Below are 18,185 nucleotides of genomic sequence, written 5' to 3'. Positions count from 1 at the left end.
TCCCCACCCTCACCCTGTGATCATTTCCATCCATAGTGGGTAGAGTAGCAAGTTAACTGCACCGTAAAATCAGTCAGAGATGTAAAATTCGTGGAGGGCAAATAAATTGAAACCCGCAAATTCCATAAAGTTTATAAACCAACTTGGCTCATTAACTGGTAGATGGCACGATGAGGTCACATTGTGCGTGTGATCATTGTCCACACCGACCCCCACACCGTGTACGTCAGTGAATTAGGAAGAAGACAGATTGTGGAATCGAGTCGCTTCCATCGATCCTAATAACAATAGTTGATCAATACTAATGAGAGTATGTAACAACCCATTGTGAAGCGAGTGAGAGTATGTAACAACCCACTGTGAAGCGAGTGAGAGTATGTAACAACCCATTGTGAAGCGAGTGAGAGTAGTAGTAGTGGGGATTTATGGAGTTGTGTTGCTGGCTGAGGAGGGAGGAGGCGGGAGGGATAGCTGAGGAGGGAGAGGGACAGCTGAGGAGGGAGGAGGGATTTAAGTGTTGCGAGATGCTTTGTGTTATGTGCGAGAATCTGTCATTTCATCGCTGGGATCAATCAGTAATTCGGGGAAGCGCTCACTCTTCCAGGCCAAGGGGACCTCTGTCTAAGGCAGGAGGATTTCGAGTTCCAGGTGAGAGGATGAGAGTTCCAGTCGACGAGGTCTGTATTGTGTATACAGTGGGACGTACAGTGATCGAAAGTGTGACTTGATCTACTGGCCACTCAACAGGAGGATCTGCTGCCATTCACAGGATCGAGTTATGTTCCAGGAAGGGAATAATCCTCCTCTGGAGATCTTCATCCACGTTCCAGCACACACACTGAACCAGTCGAAAGACTTTATTGACCAGGTTTTCCCGCGATACAGACTTGTAAAACCATCCAGACCCCACAACAAACTCATGGGACCAAAACTAGGAAGCAGTTGTGCTTCTGTAGTTATAAGTAAGTCGTCATAGTTATAAAAGACAAAACGTTCAGTTGATGAACTGCCGTGCAACTGGAGAATCTAATTAAGGACATTGCCTACAGCAAGAGATACCGTCATTGAACTTCGCTCAAGTTAATAAGAATAAAAAAAAAGAGATGAAAAACGCGTTTTCTGTAGAGAGCTCGATTGACTTTCTTTTACCAGCTGTCAATTTCTCCCTTACTGGCTGTTCCATCTCTCGGTTCCAATATTTACGATCTCTTAGAGTCTCTCTCTTACCCCGTCTCAAAAGTGAATTAGAGATAGATAGTGAGAAGGGCGAAAAAGAGCGACCTTTCTCCGCACATGAAGGTGTGTTTGGTTATGTCCTTTGACGGCCGGAGAGAAAGTGCCTAAGATTTTTACCAGGCGGAAACGTGGCTTATTGCGCCCCACGTTAGCTTATTGGACAGAGGGGAAAATATAACAAGATTACATGAGGTAATTCTGTTAAGTGCAGGATGGAGCTTAAAAGTAATTGAATTATGATTCTTATGGCAGGAGGGACAATACTTTACTCTGGGGCTTTATTGATCGTGGTCAACATACGGCTGTCTCGAAGCAGTGACGTGTTAAGACCTAGTATGAGAGAGAGAGAGAGAGAGAGAGAGAGAGAGAGAGAGTATAGTAATTTTCTCTCTCTCCCTCTCTCTCTCTCTCTCTCTCTCTCTCTCTCTCTCTCTCTCTCTCTCTCTCTCTCTCTGTCACACACACACGCACACACACACTTTGGCTGTCAAGTTTCATTCCTCTGGCTCAAATACCTGTCACCCACACATGGGCTGCTGGATTTCCATCTAAAATCATGGTGTCACTCCTCACACCAAACACTTCTTTGTGACCATAATTTTCGTTTCTTAGGGTGGGCGTTACTTCGCTTACCCTTTCCTCTGGCACCGTCCCATTATCACGTCAAGGTGCCACACACGCCCTCTCACTATCACCCTCACTTTTCCACCTCTGCACCAATCGCCTTCAGCAGCTGCCTTCTACGTCTTCGTCAGGCAGGTCCTGGCCTGGGGCTCATTACTCAGTCATTGTGTGAGAAAGTCACAGTGCAGCCTCACGTCCCACGCCTCCTCCAGGCAGCCTTTCTTCTTGCACACGTTGCCCCTCCGACATACCTCACGCGCCACCTCTCCAACACGTCTTCTCCCTCGCACGCCACCTGTCCAGCACGCCTCCTCTCCAGCACACCTCCAAACCTCACGCGTTATCCCTCCAACACGCCTCCTTCCTTAAACACCATCTCTACAACACGCCTCCTCCCTTACACGTCACCTCTCCAACACGCCAACTTCCACACACACACACACACACACCTGTCTCGCACTCCTCTCACCTTACACGCCTCCCTTCTCGCACGCCACCTTTCTCGCACACTACCCACTTTACACACCTCCTTTCTCACATTCCCGTCATTCAACGTGCCATTTCTTCCCTATGACCCCTCCCATACACAGTTCCCTCTCCATCACACGCCCCCTCCCTCACACGCCTCCTCCCTCACACTTCCCCCCTCCATCACAACCCTCCCTAGTGATTCTATGGATCTTGCAATCTCTGACTGACTAACTGAAGTCATTCCTCTCCACTGGACTCAAGGACACTGGGGTGTGGTAAGAGGCGATCGCGCTTATGGTAGGCGCCCGCATTCTCTCAGAGGACAGACTGGGATGATGGATGACTTGCTGCAGGACTGTGAGATCAAAGACCCTGAGCTGGCAATATAGTTTTCGACGCTGGGTTCATTCGACTTCGCCTCGTCCGTTCTTATTTGCAGGTCGTGTTACGTTTTCGACATATTTCACATCAAAGGCACGTCGTGTGTGTGTGTGTGTGTGTTTGTGTGTGTGTGTGTGTGTGTGTGTGTGTGTGTGTGTGTATGTGTGTGTGTGTGTGTGTGTGTCCCTAAACTTAGGTTAGAAAAGAGCAACTTTTGTTTTCTTGTGTATATCGTACAAGGCAATTACAAGGGGCGAGAGTAGTTTGATATGGCAATAGCTTTGCGTGAGATAATGTGGCAAAGCAGATGGAGTGGATAGGATTGCAGTTTGAATTTATCAAGAAAGGGGATGACAATGTTCTCGATCGGTTAATTGAGATTTCCAATATGTGTGGATCTTGGTAAGGCGCCTGAAGAACAGTGGAATGCCTGTGTAACACTGCCACTGCATAAAGACAGTGTGGACAAAAGTGAATGTTTTTATTACAGAGGTATGAGTTTGTTAAGTACACTATACAAGTTGTATAGGAAAGTGTGATGGCACGCACAGAGCGTTAGACTGGGGAGGAACAATGCTCTATGCCATCAGATACTGACATATAAGCCTCGACAACCAGTCATTTGGATGAATAAAAGGCACCATTGGTGCGTTGGAAAAATCTTGCGTGGTAAACAGAAACGCGTGCATGAAAACGAAACCTTTAAAAACTCTCTCTCTCTCTCTCTCTCTCTCTCTCTCTCTCTCTCTCTCTCTCTCTCTCTCTCTCTCTCTCTCTCTCTCTCTCTCTCTCTCCAAGCGCAGCAAGGTTGTATCGCTTTTCAGACGAATAGACGGATAGCCAAGAGCAGCACGGATAACACTTCATGACTCCAGGGGACATAAGCAGGGTAACGCAGAGGCTTTTGTCATTCGTTTATTATAATAATTAGATTTCAATCCTCTTTCATGACTAAAGATACCATTCCCATGATCTATTACAGTATTTGATTGTATCTGGAGCGCTGATGTGTTTCTATAATTACGGATCAGTTAGTTTGTGGTTTTGTGACTCCAGAAGTGTCTGCCTGAACATAGTATCGTCATTAATACCATCCTTGTGACTATAGCTAGCAATGTGACCCATCCATTCCTCGATAAGGTTAGTAAAGTGCCAGTGATAAGTGTTATCGCCAAATAACCAATAAGTTTCGACCCCTCCCCTTCCCTTCCATCCAAAACTTGTAGTGTCGTTAGCAAATGAATTGTCACTGACAACTTCAGTGCCAGGGACGACTTCAGTGCCACCGGAAACTTTGACACTCCAGAGAACTTCAGTGCCACAGAAGACTTTGAGCACTGCAAGTAACTTCAGTGGCACAGAAGACTTTGAGCACTGCAGGTAACTTCAGTGCCACAGAAGACTTTGAGCACTACAAGTAACTTCAGTGCCACAGAAGACTTTGAGCACTGCAAGTAACTTCAGTGCCACAGAAGACTTTGAGCACTGCAGGTAACTTCCGTGCCAGCAGGAAATTTAGCACTGCAGGCAATTTCAGTGCCACCGACCACTTCAGTGTACTCCAGCGTGAGAACATATACACACACGTCTATATCTGATTTCTAAAAACTGATCAAACGTATCTTCAAGTCGAGAATGACCTTACCAGTTATATGAAGAAGGTCATCACGTCTCATACTGACTCAAGTATGAATTCTTCAGGGCCAGATCTGGGTTACCGGGTGTAGTATGAGGTCATAAGTTTATTCCTAACTTTACCTGGTTTAGTATGAGGTCATACGAATCATTATGACCACTGGGTTTAGTATGAGGTCATAAGAATCATTATGACCTTTCCTAGGTTTAGTATGAGGTCATAAGAATCATTATGACCTTTACTAGGTTTAGTATGAGGTCATAAGAATCATTATGACCTTTACTAGGTTTAGTATGAGGTCATAAGAATAATTATGACCTTTACTAGGTTTAGTATGAGGTCATAAGAATCATTATGACCTTTACCAGGTTTAGTATGAGGTCATAAGAATCATTATGACCTTTACCAGGTTTAGTATGAGGTCAAAAGAATCATTATGACCTTTACCAGGTTTAGTATGAGGTCATAAGAATCATTATGACCTTTACCAGGTTTAGTATGAGGTCATAAGAATCATTATGACCTTTACCAGGTTTAGTATGAGGTCATAAGAATCATTATGACCTTTACCAGGTTTAGTACGAGGTCATTAGATGCATCAGTATTTTGTCTTACGATCCATTATGATCTGTCCAGCTATGTTATGACCTCGCCATGAACTCAGGAACGCCTCTATGAGCTCATCCTTCACCAGGTCGAGTACGAGCTCATCCTTCACCAGGTCGAGTACGAGGTCATCCTTCACCAGGTCGAGTACGAACGCATCAGATAACAAAATTAGCTCATCAGATTCAGTGTGGGTTTACTCAGCAGCAGATTATGAACTCGATTAATATTAATCCAGAATGTAGGCCAGTCGGTTCAAAGTTAATATCACCTCGCTAAACGCTCTCTCTCTCTCTCTCTCTCTCTCTCTCTCTCTCTCTCTCTCTCTCTCTCTCTCTCTCTCTCTCTCTCTCTCTTTCTCTCTCTCTCTCTCTCTCTCTCTCTCTCTCTCTCTCTCTCCGCCTCGTCTCATGCTCCACTCCCAGACCTTCATAACTGGAAAAAAAATTCTATAATAATGTCCAGCTTGTACTCTGTCTTTCTTTATTGTCTAAAACTTTTTTTTTGGGGGAGGGGGAGTGTTAGGATCTTCCCTCCTCAAATGTGAATTTCGTTTGTGCCAATATAACGATTATCTCACAATTAGAAGGTTTGTAACCACTTTGCCTTGCGTATTCATACTGACTTCGAATGCTATACTTCTTCCTCTTGTCTTCGTGTTATATCTCGCCTCCTCCTTCGTGACTCGTTTGTCTTCATGTTCCTCGTCAGACGCCGGTGGGAGGCTGGGCCAGGAAGGACCCCGTGCCAAGTGTACTGGGTGATGGCAGTGGGTCGCTTGGCCGAGCAGGACGTGGGCCAAACGCGCGGGGTAGAGGCAGCAGGTCTCTGGGCCATGCTAGACGCAGGTCAAGCAAGTGCCTGCCTGGTTGAGGCAGCAGATCGCTTGGCAAGGCAGCATGGCGAGGGAGGGCGCAGGTCAAATGCCTGGTTGAGGCAGCAGGTCGTTTGGCAAGGCAGCTTGGCAAGGGAAGGACGCAGGTCAAGCAAGTGCCTGGTTGAGGCAGCAGGTCTCTGAGGTTGCTTGGCCAGGCGAGCGGGCGGGCGGGGTGGGCGGTGGGATATTCTCCAGCCCTGGGCTTGGGATCCTGTGTTTCCATATCCCGCTCCACTTGCTAGCCCGCCCCGCCCTCACGGGGGATGATCCCATCACAGCCGCTTTATCGTCCAGCAACGAGGCAAAGAGTCGGGTCGGGTGAGCCGGGGCTTTGCTCCGCTGATTCCTGAACGAGGCTAAACATTCCCGACCATGACCGAGAAGCCATAACCAAATCTCGGGTGAATCTGCAACGGTCTCTTGTTCCCTGCGCCCCCCACCACGAGACGCTACGAAGTTGTGGTGCCTTCCTCCTCCTCCTGCTCCTCCTCCTCCTTGTTTTCTCTCTCGAGGTTTGCGAGGAACTTCTCTGCCTCGTTTTCTTTCGGTATTTCTTGGACCAAAGCGAGTTAAAGTTTCGGTCAGCGGTTACTTAATGAGACATGACTGAAGGTTTGTCGTGTAGCTCAGCAGTGTGTGATCACTCTCTCCTCATCAGTGAGTTGTGAGTGAGTCTCTGTCTGCTATGACGCGTTACTCACCCAGCCACTAACCCAGTTACTCATCTCGCCCTCATGACGTTATCACTGGCTACGCCACACACACACACACACAGGAGATCCATGCCTGAGGACCAGCAGGTGTAGTGGCTACATCCGGTTGTGGCAGCCAGCCACTACCTGCTTATCTGGTGGCCACCACCACCCTAATTGCCTCCTATGGCAACTTCCCCTTGGTTAATCGTGTTGCCAGCACCACCCAAGAGACTTAAATGTCAACCACGTCCACCCATAGATGTCGTGGCAGACCATCGAAGTGGGATGCTATTGTGGCACCGACACCTTTATGCCCACCACCACAAATGCGTTAATGGTTTTGTGGCAACCTTGTGGCACCCATAGCTACGTGGTGACCCATGGCATGGCAACCATAGCTACGTGGTGAACCATGGCATGGCAACCATAGCTACTTGGTGTCCTATAGCATGGCAACCATAGCTACGTGGTGACCTATAGCATGGCAACCATAGCTACGTTGTGACTGACCCGTCAAGTTCGATCAATATTCCTTGAGAGAAACTGATTGAATACACATTATGAGTTGAGAATTCAAGTCTCGTATGATTCGGTTTTCTTGAAGATTCCATAACACCACAAAGTTGTTATAACATATTAGATATGATCCACAACATGTTCAAAAGATAACATGTTCCAAACTGAACATCTCTCTTATCTCTCTCTTTTTAACCCCAGAACGTACCTAATGGCCCGAAGCGTTTATCACAAACAGATAACACCTTCATCCCGATCATATCTCTTACATAATTGGGTTTAACTCTGCTTGACATGCAGTGAAGAGCAAGGCCCCCGCACCTTCGCTAATTAAGCTAATTATTGGTGAGATATTCCGGCTGTAAATTGGGTGAGGACGTCATGCCGCCTCTCGCTCTAGGGTTCAGAATTTTATATCCACAAATTTAGAAGGATTTTCTCAGCTGCTTCACTCTCTGAAAAATGAGGGGGGGAGGGGGCCTCCTTTGAAGTTGAAAACACCACAAATTTCACAAATTTCTATGTAATTATTTTAGCCAATCTGACGCTTCGTCAAGTTATGCTCGTATTATGAGTGTGGAAATGCATTTTTTTTCTTTTTTTGCTAAAGGCACGAAGGGTACGTAGTGTATCTGTGGTCCATGGGGGAGTGTTCTTTTAGTGTCTGCAAGCTAAAGGATTTAGTTCACGAACGATATGTGTTTGTGTGCTTAAAGTGCCGTTGTATAAGGGACTTTCCGTTTCCCCTCTGAGTTTACACGTCTTATTCTCATTTGAATACACACACACACACACACACACACACACACACGCAGTGTAAAACTCCCACCCCTTTCAGAAGAAATAGATAATTACAAACGGGTAATTACACATACACTGGCTTAAGCTGGGATATTTATATTTATACATACACACAACATTAAAGGCATGGTACATATATACAAGTTGAGATGGGGCAACACGAGTATACACATTTCTCTCTTTCCCTGTATCATCTAAATGATAAACATAAATGATAATCATACACATTTGAGAGGTAAGGGACCCTATGTGTATAGACCTCCCTTCCCACACTGTACCAATAAAAAAAGGGGTTTCCCCCCCCCCCCCCCCCCCCCCCCCTTTCCCCCCCCAAAAAGGGAAAATTTTGGCCAAAAGGGTGTATGCGTTTTTTTAAAAAATTTTTTTTAAAAAATTTTTTTTGTTTTTTTTTTAAAATTTTTAAAAACCCTTTTTTTTCCCCTTTCCCCCCTTTTTTTTTTTTTTATTTTCCCCCCCTTTAAAAAAAAAATTTTTTTTCCCCCCCTTTTTTTAAAAAAACCCTTTAAAAAAAAGTTTTCCTTCCCCCCCAAAAAAAAAAAAATTTTAAATTTTTTTCCCCCTTTTTTAAAAGGAATTTTTCCCCCCCCCAACCCTTTCCTTCCCCAAACCCCTTAATTTTAAAAATTTTTTGGGGCCCCCCCCTTTTTTTTTTAAATTTTTTGTTGGCCCTTTTTTCCCCCTTTAAAAAACCCAAAAAAAACCCCTTTTTAAAAAAATTTTTTTTTTTTTTTAAAACCCTTAATATTTTTTTATATACACATGTACATATTCATGCTTCCCTCCCTCCACTCCTATATACACATGTACATATTCATGCTTGCCTTCCTTCACTCCTATATGCACATGTACATATTCATGCTTGCCTTCATCCACTCCTATATACACATGTACATATTCATGCTTGCCTTCATCCACTCCTATATACACATGTACATATTCATGCTTGCCTTCATCCACTCCTATATACACATGTACATATTCATGCTTGCCTTCATCCACTCCTATATACACATCTGCATATTCATGCTTGCCTTCATCCACTCTCGTCGTTACCCCTCGCCCCAGTGTGTGAGAGTTGACGAAATTTTCTGTTTTCTTCAGGCACAATGTAGCTACGTTGTTGGTGCGGGTCGGCTCCAACCCTCTGCGTAGATATTCAGGTTACTTGTTAACACAGTCATATTCCCACACGAAAACAAAACTGAGAAGCGAAAGAAATAAGAAAAAAATAAGGAGCCTTGTTTAACTAGAGGGTCCTTCCCTCTCTCTCTGTCAGAGGAGAGTAAAAAACAGACGGGTGTAAATATCATCCCAATTCCCCTCGACCATTTCTGTCTCACCATGAAAAGCCTCAAACAGAAGCAAGGCTTAAAAAAGTATACCCTGATAAAACACGGGAGAATGTGAAAACAGACCCACTTTTTCACACCCCCCCCCTTTACCGTCATTTCATAAGACTAGAGATCAACAGGTGGCTCCCTGACCCCATCACGAACCCTGAAGCGATGGCAGGTATACGCCTCGCTCCCCCTTGGACAAGTTTCACAGTTGTATACGCTGTATTTACTCTCGTGTTCTCATTGTATATTCTAGCGCTCTCTCCCCCCCTCCTTTGTTATTAAACCATTCTGAGTCCTATCCTAGTATTTCCCTGTTCTATTGTGTCATCTCCTTTCGTATTCAGACAAGCGATTGACCTACCCTGTCATCATAGATCCTGATTTAACATACGCTATCATCCCATGTCCAATTATCAGCATCCTGTGAATTGTTATAGCATATCTTACCCTTTGTCTAACATCTTGTGGCCTTCTCTGGCACCCCTTAGACCCTATCTATCTATAGAATCCGGTGGAAGACATTGCAGACCAGTTGTACCTAACTACCTTGTTAGGTAGGTCCCTAATCATTGCTTTACGTTCCATGACCTGTACCCTTTATTCTCCTTGTAGTCTGTCGATGCCTTCGTTGTGCTCGTGAGTTGCTGGTGTCGAAGGCCAGACCCCTCCAGAAGAAGCTGATGAATTTCTAGCCACATAGCCAGCGTCTGTGATGATTCAGAGATAAGTAAATATACATTTTTAAATGAGATTAAGAAGATATATCTTGAACTGGCTAGAAGCGATGGGCAAAAGATACGGAAAGGAATGCGGTGTGTGGCGCTGTCCATCCTTATAGTGAAGTTTCGCGGTGTAGCGCAGTCATTTCTTCGGATGATGTGAAGCGCAGTTCTTTGTTCTGACGTTATGTAGCGCAGTCCTCCGTAATGAGTGTGTGTTGCGCAGTTCTCGCTCTATACTGAAAGTGAACAGCGCCAACCGCGCTCATGAATGACGTCTAATGACGCAGATTTTGTTCAGTATTAACGGTGTACGGCGCAGTCCTCACTCTCTCGCTGATAGTGAGCAGCGCAGTCCTCACTCTCTCGCTGATGGTGAGCAGCGCAGTCCTCACTCTCTCGCTGATGGTGAGCAGCGCAGTCCTCACTCTGGCGCTGATGGTGAGCAGCGCAGTCCTCACTCTGGCGCTGATGGTGAGCGGCGCAGTCCTCACTCTGGCGCTGATGGTGAGCAGCGCAGTCCTCACTCTGGCGCTGATGGTGAGCAGCGCAGTCCTCACTCTGGCGCTGATGGTGAGCAGCGCAGTCCTCACTCTGGCGCTGATGGTGAGCAGCGCAGTCCTCACTCTGGCGCTGATGGTAAACAGCACGATCCTCTCTCTCTCTCTCTCTCTCTCTCTCTCTCTCTCTCTCTCTCTCTCTCTCTCTCTCTCTCTCTCTTCTCCCAAGGTGTTGACGGCGTATAACTCGACACACACACACACACACACACACACACACACACACACACGATATTAAACCATATTCTCTCACGTGTTCACATTTCCTCATGTCCGATTACAGATGCCCGATACCAGGCGATTGCTCTCGTGCCGATGGTGTCCCGATCATAGCAGAACTGTTGACAGTCTCCAAGATTGGATATCTCGACCTGTGGATCCGATTTTTTTTTTTGAGGTCGGAAAAAAAAAGAATCAAAAAAAGGGATTAAAAGTTATGGATTAAAGGCGATGATGAAACCGAGATTTATGAACTGTGGGACTTGGTCACCAAAGAGATCCTAAACTCTGGGATTTGTTGACCCAAAACACTCACAATTATGGGACTAATTAAACCAGAAGTCTCACAATTATGGGACTAATTAATCCAGAAGGCTCATAATTATGGGACTTGTTGACCGGAGATTTGTGAGCCCTGGGACTTGTTAACCCAGAAGACTGTGAATTATGAGACTTATTAACCCAGAAGACTGTGAATTATGAGACTTATTAACCCAGAAGACTGAATTATGGGACTTATTGACCCATAAAACTCTAGACCTCGGGACTTATTGTCCCAGAAGGCTCTAAACTCTGGGACTTATTAAACAAAGACTGTGTGAAGCCTAGGACTGACTTCCCTAGGAAACACTGAACTCTTGTCCTTGTCAACCAAAAGGCTCTTGAATTATGGGACTTATTGGTCTAAAAGGCTTTAAACCCTGGGACATGTTTACCCAAAAGACTCTAGACTTATTGATTTAAAAGACTCTGAACCCTGGGACATGTTTACCCAAAAGACTCTAGACTTTGGGACTTGTTAGCCAAAGGCACTATTAACCCTAGGAATGACTGGTTGGGAAGAGACTGAACTCGAGGACACATTAACCCAAAGAGACTTTGAAACATCTTAATCACCATACATCACCCAGGAACGACACATCCCTCACCATCATCTACTTCACTATCACACATCCATCACCGTTACCTTCACCGTCACTCATCACATATCACTCACCATCACTTTCGCCACTGTATATAACTAATTACTCATTTTCAACACCTCGGACAACATGGTCTTCAAAACAACACTCGTCAATGTTGCATTTTTCAATTATTGTTGATTATGATCGATTTGCCATCTGGATTCTTCGGCTCAGAACGTATCACTAGTTGCATTTTTGATCAACAAAACCGTTTTCATAAAGCCTTTACTTCTTTCTTTCTTTTTTCTTTTTCTTTCTCTCTTTGCTGGGAAGTAAAGAAAGGGCACACACGTGCAGCGGACTCGCGACGCCTTAAAAAGAGCAATTCCTTCCCGGCCTTACGTGACAACGCTACCGGATTACCAGCCCAGCTCATCTCACGGGAATGAAAAGAAAACACCGAGCGAGTGATTAAGACTGTTGGGGCTTCTGTCTCTGTGTGTGTCCTGGGGAGGTGACACGAACTTTGTCGGAGCAACAGTGTGGCGTAGACTCGCTCGCTGGGAAGGAGGAAGAGGAGGAGGAGGAGGAAGGCCTTGGTCTACCAACCGCGTCTGTAGTAGACGAAACGATGAGGCAGATCGCTACTGACGGAGGAAGGGAAGGGAAGGGGAAGTGGGAGGAATAATCCGTAATTGCGAAAAGTAACCTGAATTTCAGTAATGGTCTTCACGCTACGCTCACATCGTCTTGACGGAGAGTGTACCCTCGTCGACCAACCGCTAGAGGTGGATGAACAGCTGGGTTGACTGTGGACCGACTACCGCTCCCAGGATTCGAACCCATGCCATGCTCGACCCTTGGGCGGCCCCGTGAATGCGTCACGGTCAGGAACGCTGACCACCGCTACACACCAAGGGAGTGCCCATAAGCTTGACCCTCCAGAGGCACTACTGAACCACCATGAGAGGAGGAAGAAGAGGAGGAGGAGAAGGAGGAGGAGGTAGAAGAGGAGGAGGAGGAGGAGGAGGAGTGGTGGTGGCTATGTACAGGTCTCTCTGCCATGGAGTCCATCGACCCCAACTGTGATGGATGGCTAGACACATCAAAGGGAGGGAGACAGAGAATGGTGATGGCTGCTGGCAGAACATAGGCTGGAAGCCACGAGAACACGTGGTTCATACCTGCCTGCAAAAAATCAGAAATAGTAAATGAATAAAATGGAAACAAAAATTGAATATAACTAGATACAATAAGGTTAAAAAATATATATGAAATATTAAGCATTGGGCCTTAGTGTTCTTAAAAACCCAATTGATGAATGTTTTTATCAGCTGAAAATGTTCGTCTGGTGTTAATTATCACAGATGTAAACTTCATACACAAGGAATCGATTTATGAAATTGTATTCATTCTTTTTAGAACGCAAACAGAAAACGAATCAAAAAGAATGCAAACAGAAAACGAATCTATGGAAAAAGTGTGTCTCCCAAATCATCACTTCTGAAATTTCAGGGGGTATCAAAATGTTTTATTGAGATGCAGGACGATGTTCACTTCGAATGTAGTTAAAGAAAACGATCAAAAGTGTTCTGAAATCAGTATTTGGAACGCAGCCTTAGACATACTCGTACCTATATCTTAGAAATCTAAATTTCCTGTTTTAAGATACTCGACATCTCATTCTTTCTCCGCAACATCTTTGTTGTTTCCTCTATAGCTACATGAATCTCCCTCTCTTAACAAAATTACTTAATCATTTTTTGAGGTAAGATTACATTGGTTTTTGTATTCTTTTGGGCAAACAGTTAGTCATTTTGTGTTTAGTTTGAGTCTGTCTGTCTTCAGTCTGAATCACCCTCCCATTGCGCCTGATTTCGACTTCCATTCCTCTCCTCAGTTGTCCTTCAATCCACGACGATCCTCGCCTGTCTCTTCTATCCCTCGGGTTTCTCACCCCAGCTTCTCCTGAACCCTGATGACCTTCCCCTACACCTATTCCCCTGTTTCCCTACGCCCTACTTGTCCCTCCCCATCGTCCCTTAAACACGGGACAATCCTAACCCACCCCAAAAACCTCTCCCCGCTTGCCTCTTCCCGGCTCATCCCTCCTCTCCCCAACTTCCCTTTAAACCCCGCACTTCTCCCGCGCCTCAGGTATGACACCAACTCTGGGGGTGTCTGGCACAAAACCAGGAGTGCCACTCTTCGTCCCCCGGGTCCGGCCCGCGGCACTTCCTCCAGCCGACGTTGATGACGAGGCTGCCACAGTGCTCCCTGACAGGGGCGGGTTTGCTGTGGGAGGAGGGACAGTTTGCCCCTCGCGGATTCTCGCCTCCTGTTCGTTCGGGGACGCCGCGCGATGGAGCCAGCGGAGCTAATAGTGTCAAGCGACAGTGGTATAGTATCCAGCGGTGGCCTCCCCCCCCCTCTCAAAACCCCTGGGTAAATGTAGCTGGAAGATTGTAATGGTCCACTAGTCCTGGAAGTGGTGTCCAGTGACTGTAAAGCGCGAGGACTGTGGTCGACAGCCTTGCTGCCGAATGCGACAGTAACCACTGCTGGACCATAATCCTATAAGAATGTTTCTTGAATGTTAATAGCACTCGGAGGTGTTGCCCAACGCAGAGAAAGTGTGTATTGCATATGCGCACACACTGTGCCAAGTATTTCCAACATGGGATCGTCCATAAGCCCTAAAAGCTCTGTTAACATCCCACATACTTAGCTTCGAAGACATTGTGTCTGTCTCTCTCGTAGTAGGTCTGAGTGTATCTTGTATGTGTCACAATGTCCAGGATTTGACGGCTTCCAGTGAGCTGGTGGAATGTCAAGCGTTCATTACCCTTCACAAGGGCAACTTGATTTTTACTCCAGTGTGGAGGTTTGGACAACTTCCATGCTACTGTATCGTCATCAACAAAGTTCATTCAGGGGTCGATTCTAGTGCATGTGGATCAGTCGCTCGCCTCGTCCAAATGAGACACGAGGGAGACAATATGACTCACAGTTACGTGATCCTCATGGCAATCAGACGACTTGCCTCAACACCAGTCGACCTGTCACGGCCACAGCTGACCTACCTTTTAAAGTACCATTATCAGAATAGTGGAACTCCACCACCCGAAAACTTTGGCCAGATCGCAAACAAAGGATCCCTAACGACTTGGGGAGAAAAAAAAGTAATATGAAAGTAATTTGCATATGAAAACAGATGTGTATTCATGAGACGAAAGAGCCTGCGCAAGGCATACAAAAGTAATGAGTATTCAAATTAGCCTGGTTTTTGCCCATATTACTCACATTCATGGTATCTGTTGCTGGCTTTGCACCACATGACCATCCACGTCCCTGCTTGTGGGATTTGGTGCTGTTAATGTTTCGGTTGACCATTCCATCTCCCTCCTTCATCGACTGTTCACACCTCCTTCAGCAGACAGCTACAGTAGACAGTCTAATTGACAGTCAGCTTCAGGAAGCAGGAGCTGTAATCATATATCTCCTTACCAAATGGCGTCCTAGCTTCGCCTCTTCGATGTATATCAACTGACTTATATTTCTCTCTTGTGTCTCCCCTGATGATGTGATTATTACACGAAAGTGCACTTGGCATCTTATCGTGTTTCATTCTCCCCGTGGACTCATAGGAATATATATATATAATATAATGGATATGGATGTGTGTGGTTGTTATGCAAGAATCAATGATTAAAGACATCAATGGGAAGGAAGTAGCTCAAGGGGTAAAAAAAAAAAAAGAGAAAAAAATCGAAGGGCAAGAGAGAGAAAGAAAAAAGAAATCTAATTGCAAATTAAGGAAACAAGTTTCCTCACCAAAAAGAAAAAAATCCTGGCGGTGGGATTAGCCGAGATGAGAAGGAAACCTGTTGTAGAAAGTCTGCAATTTACATTCATTAGGTCTCATCTCCTTCCTTGCAACTTTTCCCCGGGCGATTCTGGCAATATGAGGGAAATTACTCCAGGAGAAAAATTGCTGCACTTCGTATTTATTGTGTCTTGGAGCGGCCAGTCTCGCTCGCTCTCCTGGTGTGGTTTATGCTGTATGCTCAGGTCCATGTGAGGGTCTGATGTGAGGGAGAAATACCGAATATATGTGACCGTATGCTGAGGTTTATTTGTGGGCTTATGTGATGGGGTAGACTGTATATGTGTGTGGTATAGATGCCTTTGTGTGGTTGGTGTTGTATGCTATGGTCCCTTTGAGTGTTTTGGTTATGGGGTATATATCATATGTTTGGTTATGGGGTATATTATATGTTTGGCTATGGGGTATATCATATGTTTGGTTATGGGGTATATCATATGTTTGGTTTATGGGGTATATCATATGTTTGGTTATGGGGTATATCATATTTTTGATTATGGGGCATATCATATGTTTGGTTATGGGGTATATCATATGTTTGGTTTATGGGGTATATCATATGTTTGGTTATGGGGTATATCATATGTTTGGTTTATGGGTTATATCATATATTTGGTATCGATGTCTTTGCTTGGCTATATGCTGAAGTTTAATCTTACAATTCATGTGATGGGGGTATGCCGTATATGTGATGTATGCTGAAGTCCATGATGGGATATACCGTATATTTTTGGGGTACTGATGCCCCTGACGTGACTGTATGCTGTATGATGAGGTTGCCTGTGTGAGTTTATGCGATGGGATGCACCGTATATATATGTGTGTGTGTGTGTGTGTGTGTGTGTGTGTGTGTGTGTGTGTGTGTTTTAGTGAGAGTCTAGATTCATTAGTGTGGGGTTATGTGACGGGGACGTGTATGTGTGTGTAGTGAGGCTGGATAAACTGTCTGTTTTCTCAGGTATATACCACCCTCACCTCTATCAGCTCAGGGTTGGTAAACACAGCTCGTACGTGGGTCACTTGTCATTTTGGTTACCTCAAATATGACGGTCAGCTGTGAGGCTTAACGGAGTGATGTATTGATTTTGAGAGTTTCTCATTGATTTTGGCAGGGGTTTGGGGTGGGGTGAGTATAGAGAAGTGTTGTGTCTCTTTAGTATAGAAGCTGCATCTTGGACAAGTCAAATACACTTTTGAGTTTTCTCTCGGTGTTCGCTACCCTTGGCTCACAATAGCATTAAACCTACAAACTCAATAAAGAATTGCTACACTGTAGCGTGTCCTACAGAGTAAATATTTGATCTCGTTCGGTCGTGAATCATCAAAAAATACAGCATTTATATCGATCTTTTTTTTTCCTCCGGTAAATAGATTTCTCGTGATCCAGATATGCTTTCGCTATGGGCAACATTTTCTATAGACAGATGTAAAATTTTACTGATCTATCACAGAAATCATGCGCGATGGATCTGGTCGAGTGGCTATATCAAAGCACTATCTATAATGAAGCCCAGAATGGAAAAAAAAAGGAGATAGATCAGTGGACCAGCTATAGAGATTCGGGTGAATTTACGTATTGCATTCAATATTCAAATGAATGTAGGAAAGAGGCGACAAGTGTGGTATTGTATAGGCTTTGTTGACGACGATTGAAAAGCAGTTGGAGAGAGCCAGGGCTCATGTCAGTCAACTTCCTGGTGTACGTTTATGAACATCTGCGCAGCATCCTCTGGGCCACTAGCGGTAAAAAGGAATTCCAGTCTATTACGTAACCTAGACTCCCAAGCACAGTAAAAAAAAAAAAAAGACGGCGCGCAGGAGAAATGCAACCCTTTTATCCACATTACGGTATAAACTCACGATGAAAATGTTAATCTCATATTTCACAACACTTATGAATGACATCTGCTTTGTATCAAAACTTTTCTGCTTCCTTTCTACTTTATCACAGTCTTATGATCTTGTATACTCACGCCTCGATCTTTTGGCTTTAATCTTGTGGAATTTTGGCTTCACACTTGGTGAAAACAGGTTCCCTGGACGATCGTCCTAAGAGATTCAGTCCTGGGTGTGAAGAGGACTCTCATATTTTTTTAATTCCTTTGCGAATTGTAGGCTATACGAGTCTGTACACATAGCCAGGGACGGTGTGCTACCGACACCCTGTGTCGTGGGTCGACCGGAAGCCAATGTTGTCAAACGTGTGATAAAAAGCGACTGTTTTACAAGCCGTCTGTCCTGCACCGGCTGGACAGCTGTGGACCAAGCTGCTCTCTCTCTCTCTCTCCGTCGTATCATCGCTGTCACGGTACACGTCACCAGGCTGGTGGGAGGCGAGAGCGATGCCCAGGAATAAATCCACTGTGGACTAGTCTCCTCCAGCCGTTTCGAAGTCAACAGTGTCTGGATAAACCGTTCCCTCCGGTTTACAAGAGCCTCGCCTCCATCAGCGCAAGGTGGGTAAACACGGCCCGTACGTGGGACATGGGTAATTGTGGGTTACTCAACGTGGTGGTGTGACCATGGGGCATTAACCAAGTGATGTGTTGACTTTGAGAGTTTCCTCTCAGATTTTGCTCGTTTGTCTTGGTAGGTTGAGGTGTTGGTGGTGTGTGTGTGTCTTGGTGGGTTGAGGTGTTGGTGGTGTCGTGGTAGATTGAGGTGTTGGTGGTGTGTGTCTTGAGGTGTTGGT

The 18,185-nt window shown here is 45.2% G+C and overlaps 1 protein-coding gene across 1 annotated transcript in view; it reads left to right on the top strand.

Moving 5' to 3' along the window:
- Window positions 1-18,185, top strand: part of LOC139765122 (uncharacterized) — an 804,219-nt gene that overhangs the window by 331,944 nt on the left and 454,090 nt on the right. The gene's annotated exons all lie outside the window — the stretch shown is intronic.

This window comes from Panulirus ornatus, chromosome 52 (assembly GCF_036320965.1).
Source record: "Panulirus ornatus isolate Po-2019 chromosome 52, ASM3632096v1, whole genome shotgun sequence".
In the NCBI taxonomy this organism is placed as follows: Eukaryota; Metazoa; Arthropoda; class Malacostraca; order Decapoda; family Palinuridae; genus Panulirus; species Panulirus ornatus.
Note: the sequence above shows the minus strand (reverse complement) of the source record. Positions and strands in the feature narration are given on the sequence as shown.